The 7,349-nt window shown below is 34.3% G+C and overlaps 1 long non-coding RNA gene across 3 annotated transcripts in view; it reads right to left on the bottom strand.

Annotated features, from left to right (window-relative positions):
• LOC122902264 overlaps positions 1-7,349 on the bottom strand; it is a 107,396-nt gene that overhangs the window by 57,709 nt on the left and 42,338 nt on the right. For all 3 annotated transcript variants that reach the window (XR_006383786.1, XR_006383787.1, XR_006383788.1), the window contains exon 2: positions 304-374. This is a non-coding gene — a long non-coding RNA (uncharacterized LOC122902264). The remainder of the gene's footprint in view (positions 1-303; positions 375-7,349) is intronic.

Here is a 7,349-nt window from a genome sequence, read left to right as displayed (position 1 = left end):
CAAACAAAACAAACTTAAAAAAAAAAAGGAAATAGAACATCTCTGTATGAGTATAGAAGCAAAAATTTCTAAGATCTTTGCTGTCGTCTTAGTTTTGATTGTACTGTAATTTTGAAGTGGAAATTCAACAAGGCAGAGACTAGTTAATGAAGTTAGCAGGAACATCACACTAATAAAAGTATGACCCTAATTTCTTTGAATAATTGATATAGTTTTTAACAATTACTGCTCTAGAAAACCAGGTTATCACAGTTTGAAGTTAAGCACTTGCATCTAGGTTGTCACAAGTATGAAATGGCTTACCATCGAAGTGCTGGTTCGTTTGTGCTTTTTCTTCTTTTGCACTTCACTTTATTTCCTCCTCAGCTTTCTCTCTGAAAAGATGCAATCAACATTTAACTCAATTTCCCTTTTCCTTTCCAGATCAAGCATTGTTTATGAAGACTGGCTGGAACCTTATTGCAATAACACCCATGACTTACTGTCCAGAACTGCTTACCATCATTCAGAAAACAAAACAACGTGGACCGTTCTAGACTGAAGACTCCCTGTACTTTTATACATTTTACGTTCCTCTCTGAATTGTAGTCATACCACACAAATCAAGGGTCTCCTGCTCTACACGAGGATAAATACTGACAACCTCAAATTCAAGCACTACTCTTCATTTTCTACTAGGGGTCAATGAACAGCCTTAAAATACGAAATTAATAAATAATTTTGGTCAGTCTGGAATGCTCAAGTTGCATTGTGTTTTTTATCTTCCTGCTTAGAGAAAGTAATTTTTAAATTTTCGATTATTTTGTTACTGTACAGAATATGGATGAATTGTAAACTTTTAGAGAAAAAATCACTGCAGTCTACATACCAATAACAAACTGAATACTCATCATCGTCATCATCACTGAAAAAGTGAGATAGAGAACTGAGGAAAGTCAGACAGGATCAGAGAATCTTAATATGAACTATCCAGGTAATTTAAGATTAAAGCAGATTTTCTCAGTTTTGTGTAAATCGTCATATATGTGGGTTAACCTTATCACTTTTAGTGACAATCTGGCCTATTCATAAGAAAAAGGCCTAATAAGCTATTGCTTCTTCTCACCGAATGTCCTCAAGGTTAAAATTTAAATACCTTTCAGCAGTTATTAAAAAAAAACAAAACAACAACAACAACAACAAAAAACTTCTGCAGATAAAATTATTACTCAGGAACTCAAGATCCCTGTCTATTAATATTCTCTTTTCTACTATGATCCCTGCTACCTTGCATATCCATATCCCTGAATTTTGGTTCAATCTCCTAATACATGTCCTAAATGGTAAGACCAATGGTTAGGAAATTTCAGAGGGTAAACTTACTTTGCCATCTCATAATGCTATCATGTATCACTTTTTCTTTAGAATAGAGGCAGAATTTGCAATAACCAACTATGCAGAAGAGAGGAAGTAATAAATAGTTCTTTCACTCTCCAAAAAGACTTCTATAATGTATAGGATTATAAAATCTCTGAAAAATACCTGCCTGCCTATCCATTTTTGGAAGCTGAAACTTTTTCCTGTTGTTGGGCGCTTTAAGTCAATGTGCTCCTACCATCTTTAGTGAACGTCACTCAGATTCCAGCAGGCAACAGCTTCAAATTGACCCATGTTTTTGTAGCCAAGATAATGTTAAGATATCACAATCCCTCTTTTTTTTTTTTTCCACAATCCCTCTTTTAAGGAAAATTCATCATGGCCTTAAGATCCTTAAGGTCATGCTTGCCTAAGAATAGGATTTGGAAATTTTGCATGGCACTGTCCAATACAACTTGCAGTAAAAACAGAAATGTATTTACTGTTACTGTACAGAATATGGATGAATTGTAAACTTTTAAAGAAAAAATCACTGCAGTCTACATACCAATAACAAACTGAATACTCATCACCGTCATCATCACTGAAAAAGTGAGATATAGGTACATTATCATATATATATATATATATATATATATACATTGTCCTATTTGGTAAGCACTAGCCATATGTGCCTACTGAGTACTTGAAGTGTGGCTAGTGTGACTGTGAAATTAAATTTTTAATTGATTTCAGTAGCTAAATGTGCCTCATGAGTATCATGTTGAAAAGCATTAGGTTTCAATATATATCTATATTTGGTTGTTATATCAGGCAATACAAAATGTTTTTTAAAAATGATGAATGTTAAAAAAATAAAAAATAAAAATGATGAATGTTCACCATGTAGAAAAGTTGACTGGTATAAATAGGCCAATCATGAAAGACTCATTTTTGTTTTGGAATATGTAACCAAATTTCACATCATCTATTTCTTTAACATTTTTCAATTAGAAAATGTGATGTCTAAAAGGTACTAACTTTTTAGTCTCAAGCTTCTGCTTTAATGCTTTTCCCTCAAGACCTTATAAAACTGTTTTAACTCCCAGTGGAATAACATCTTGTACACTATCATGGGACTTAACCTTATTAAATTACCATGTGTGAAATGCCCATAACTCAAGTAGTAGCAGGTGCAAAATAGAGTAGCAGGCAGAAGAGTGACAGTAATTTTAACATCTACACCAGCTGGCAAAAACGACAGGTGCTTAATTCTTCAGTCTTTAAAAATAACTTTTTCGAAAGCCCACGCTGCATAAGCAAATATTTTCAAGTTTGTTTTTCTAACTACCTTCAAGTTACCTCCCTGAAAAAATGTAATATACATTTTGGGCTTCAGAGTATATTTGAAACTTAAAGCACAGGAACTTAATTTATTCTCCTCTATGAATAAAATCAATAACGATTATTAAATCGGGAATAAAAATTGATATTTTAGACTTCATGGTAATATTTCTCAAGAAACATTATACCAAAAAGAACTCTTAGTATATCTTTTTCTAACTATATTTACATGTCTCTTTCTATACTGGCAAATGTAACTTGGAACTTAATAGAATGGAGAAAGAATATTTTCCTTAAAATTCTAAATCCAGTGAAAACCACTGATCTATAGATTTATTTGTCAAACCACGCTATACCCTAAAAGAGAAGAGGAGATTAAACAGCAAGTATCTGGAGTCCAGACTAGAGAGTTTTGCTCCTTTAAATTACCAAGATAACTGAAACTAAGCAAGAACAAAATGATGGAGTAATTCAGGCAATGATCTCAATTTTTCAGTGTGATGAATTAAGCCCTGAGCATATAGAGATAGACATGAGAAGGCACAAAGCTCAGACTTTTCAGGGACAGAACTACTCCAAAAAGAATAGTAGAAATACTCCTCATCTTGAACTTTTGGAAAAACAATAGCAATAAATTCCTTTGTCAGTAATCCCATAGGTGGCAAAGAGAAATTCTGGTAGCAAATAAGTTGGGCTTTTCTTCCCACCCTCAAAAAGGCAAAGATTATCCTTTCCTCCAACCAGAAGGAGAAAATCAACTCTTCTCATAATATTCATTGTGTAGGGTGACAATAAGTATAACCCTAATAGAAGAGTAGTAGTCAATTATCAATAATGCCTGGTGGTACCTTTAAAAATAAAAACATGAATTTAAAAGTGAAAAGCAAAAATATATTTGGGGGATGTATTTTTAGACTTAAAATATATATATAAAGGACAACCCCACCTTGTATAAAAATGTACTTAATGGTAATCATTTGAAGACAACTGGTGAGGTTCATTTAAATTGGACTTCAGCAGAAATGTCCAAAGAGCAAACACGGGCTTACTCTTGCTTGCTTTTCCACCCTCATCAGTTAGATGTTCTTAGGAAGAATTCAAGCATGCCATAAAGGACAGGTGCTTTAGAGTCAAGGCTTAGGTTGAAACCTACCATGCCTATTCCTGCAGCAGCAATAGCTGTGTGATCATGTGGCAATTGCTTAAACTCTGCAAGACTCAAGTTTGTCTTCTACAAAATGTCTTTTTTTTTTTCAAATTTACTTTTTTTTGAAATGTAATTGATATATAACATTGTATGAGTTTCAAGTGTACAACATGATATGGTATTTGTATATATTGCTAAATAAATAGCAAGTATGTTATATTATAATGTGTGCTACATAATAATAATAATATACATATGATATTTATGTCTATATAAAAATACTTATTATTAAGTTTACTTAATATCATTTACCTCACATAGTTACAAAGTGTTTTTCTTATGATAAGGACTTTTTTATTTTTAAGATTTTATTTATTTATGAGAGAGTGGGTGAGAGAGCAGGAGCAGACATAGAGGGAGAGGGAGAAGCAGACTCTAACCCCAGAACCCTAGGATCATGACCTGAGCCAAAAGCAAAGCCCCATCCGCCTGGGCCACCCAGCTACCTCAAAATGACGTTTAAAAGAATTATTTTATAAATTAAAATAAATTAAGAATGTGACTTATTTGGCACGAGGCAAGCACTTGAGTATTTTTCTTCTCAGTTTCTTTAGTACTATCCCCTGGGTTTATATGAAGTATTGGGTTAAATCTTTAATAACTCTCTATTGCCTAGAGGATAAAATTCCAAGATTATCAAGATACACAAGACCTCTGAAGAAATTTTTTCAGTTTTGTCTCCTGGTAGTACCTCTTAATTACTCTTCCTCACAATCACGCTGAATGGTATAGTGCCCAAGAGCTCAAACCTTTCTGTCACATCCTAGATGGCTAACTTTGATGATATCCTACATAAACTAGAATTGTCAGGAAGCCCTGCTGTGAGAATGAAATGAGGCAACATAGAGTGACAATGTAAGAGCTATTTATTGTAAAATCTATATAAATGAAATGGTGGCTATTATACTAAGGATCACCTATTGAAACTGTTATGAAAGTTCCTATTTCGAAAAATTATTTTACATCATCTAAGAGTTTGCTCCCTTTTCACCTCTTTCACTGACCTTTCCTCACTTCATCCACGCACAAATACCCACCAATGTGTGGCCTACAGCACCCTGTATCTATTATGGTATGTATAACATAGCAAAATTATTTGTTTGCATCACAACATATCCGTATCCCCACAGTGTACAACAGTGCCTGACACGTGGTTGGCACTATTTAGTATTTTTAAAAGCATGAATAAATAGTTGAATGAAACTATATCTAATGTCTTCCATTCCCTTAATCTTGAAGCTAAAAACCATGTCCTATTGGCATTTGTTTCCTGAATGTTTAGGTGCGTAATAAAACTCAACAGGTACTCAATTCACTAAAAGTTAAGTGAATGTATTAATGAATTAATGAACATAAGAATGTATTAATAAACAAAAATGCCTATAATTATAGATAAGATAACCCTGAAGTATATAACCACATTCTAGAATCAGACAGCAAATGGGTACAAACTCCTTTCAATTGGTAGTGTTTATATGAAACACTTTTTTTAACCAATATTATGTAGCTTTGCCCAGGTTCAACAGTAAAGAATGCTGTTATGGATTAGGGTTAAAAAAATTGTTGTGGGCCCCTGGGTGGCTCAGTAGGTTGCCTTTGGCTCAGGTCAGGATCCCAGGGTCCTGGGATCAAGTACTACAATGGGCTTCCTGCTCAGCAGACGGTCTGCTTCTCCCTCTGCCCTCCTTCTCCCTGCTCGTGCTCTCTCTCTCTCTCAAAAGTAAATAAAATCGTAAAAATAAAAAAAAAAAGTTATAACAACAACAACAAAAAAGAGTTGTTGTGAGGTCTGCCGTAAGATAGGATGGGTAAGTAGTGACAAGCATGCTGTGAATTTGCTCCTCCCGAGAGTCTACGGAATTTACTGCATCAAACAGTCCATTTCAATGTCAAATGTCAGGTCAACACTGAACTGATCACATTTTAAAATTGTTCATGTGGGCCCTGTTCTATTTAGGCACATCAATGAACAAAACATAAGCACACAGCAGTCCTTGTGGATTTACATTCTGTTGGTGGGAAAATTGGTAATTAAACAAATATATAAATAAATAATACAGGAAGTTAGAAGGCTATAATGCTATAGAGAAATTGAAAGTAGGGAAGAGGGAATGGGGAGCACAAAGGGAAAGGGACGGTGGGGGACAAAAAGACCAGGAAAGACCAAAGAAAGCTGAGAAAAAACTCAGAATGGGTTAACCCAAAGATTTCATGTTTTTAATTCCAAAAAGGGTTTCTTCACCATTGACAAGTAATCCGAATTACTGCTGTATTTTTCCCTTGCCAATATATGAGTTCAGAATTTATCTGTCAAATTCCTTAAGTTGTAACCCCTGAACATCTCATGGCAAATAAAACCTACCCATATTTAATCCAGTAAAATTAGTGCATCTCTGCAGTTGATTTTGGTCTCAATATTCCAAATTCAAGTTCTATAAGTTTTAGCAAATAAAACACAATAAAACTTTACACTACAAACTATCCACACACACTCAAAAGGTTGAGAAAGAGATGCTATTGATGGTTATGTAGGCAGGCATAATAACGAGATTTTCGTTTGTTTGCATGTTATCTTTACTCGATGTAGGCATTCTTGACTTTTCATAGCAAGAGTATATTGCTTTTGTGATTAGTAATTAAAAACAAAAGAAATGTTTCTTTTAATTTTGAAATCATATAATGTTAGTAGAACCAATGTGAAAAGGAAGACAGAGCAACAAAAACTTTTTTTTTTTTTTAAGATTTTACTTATTTGTCAGAGAGAAAGAGAGAGAGAGTACAGGCAGGGGAGCAGCAGGCAGAAGGAGAAGCAGGCTCCCTGTTGAGCAAGGAGCCCAACTCAGGACTCCATTCCAGAACCCTGGGATCATGACCTGAGCCAATGGCAGCTGCTTAACCAACGAAACCATCTAAGTGTCTCAACAAAAACACCTTTAAAAGACAGTTTACTTGCAAAAGTTTTACAAGGAAGTTTAGGGTTTGTCATTGCTGTTGTTTTGGAAAGGGTATCCATATAAAAATTCAATATTTAATGAAAATTTCCACATAACTACCAAATTTCTCAGTTTTCATTTTTGTTGTTGTTGTTTTCAGTAAACACACACACACACACACACAGAGCAATTTTCTCCTATAATTTAGAAAAGACAGGGAGGTAGCTATTTCTGTTAGGAAGTACTTTGCAAGAAGGCTCAAGTTTTCATTTCTTTTGAGAACTATTGTTAAATAAGGGGTTCCAGGTTTGTTGGTTTCTCGCTTAGCTTTTGCTCTCATAATATGATGTGTGCACTATCCGAGATGAAAGTATAGTGGCAGACTGCGTTCACATAAAACCATTTGATTTGCCTTTTGCCTTGGCGGTCAGGAAGCTCAGAACAAATTTAATGTATTTTACAATTCTCCCCATACAATGATCTTTTTCTCTTCTTTACACCTTTTTAAACTTTACTTTTAACTGCCCTAT

This window comes from Neovison vison, chromosome 3 (assembly GCF_020171115.1).
Source record: "Neovison vison isolate M4711 chromosome 3, ASM_NN_V1, whole genome shotgun sequence".
NCBI lineage: Eukaryota > Metazoa > Chordata > Mammalia > Carnivora > Mustelidae > Neogale > Neogale vison.
The sequence above is the reverse complement of the archived record's forward strand: the minus strand, read 5'-3'. Positions and strand labels throughout refer to the sequence as shown.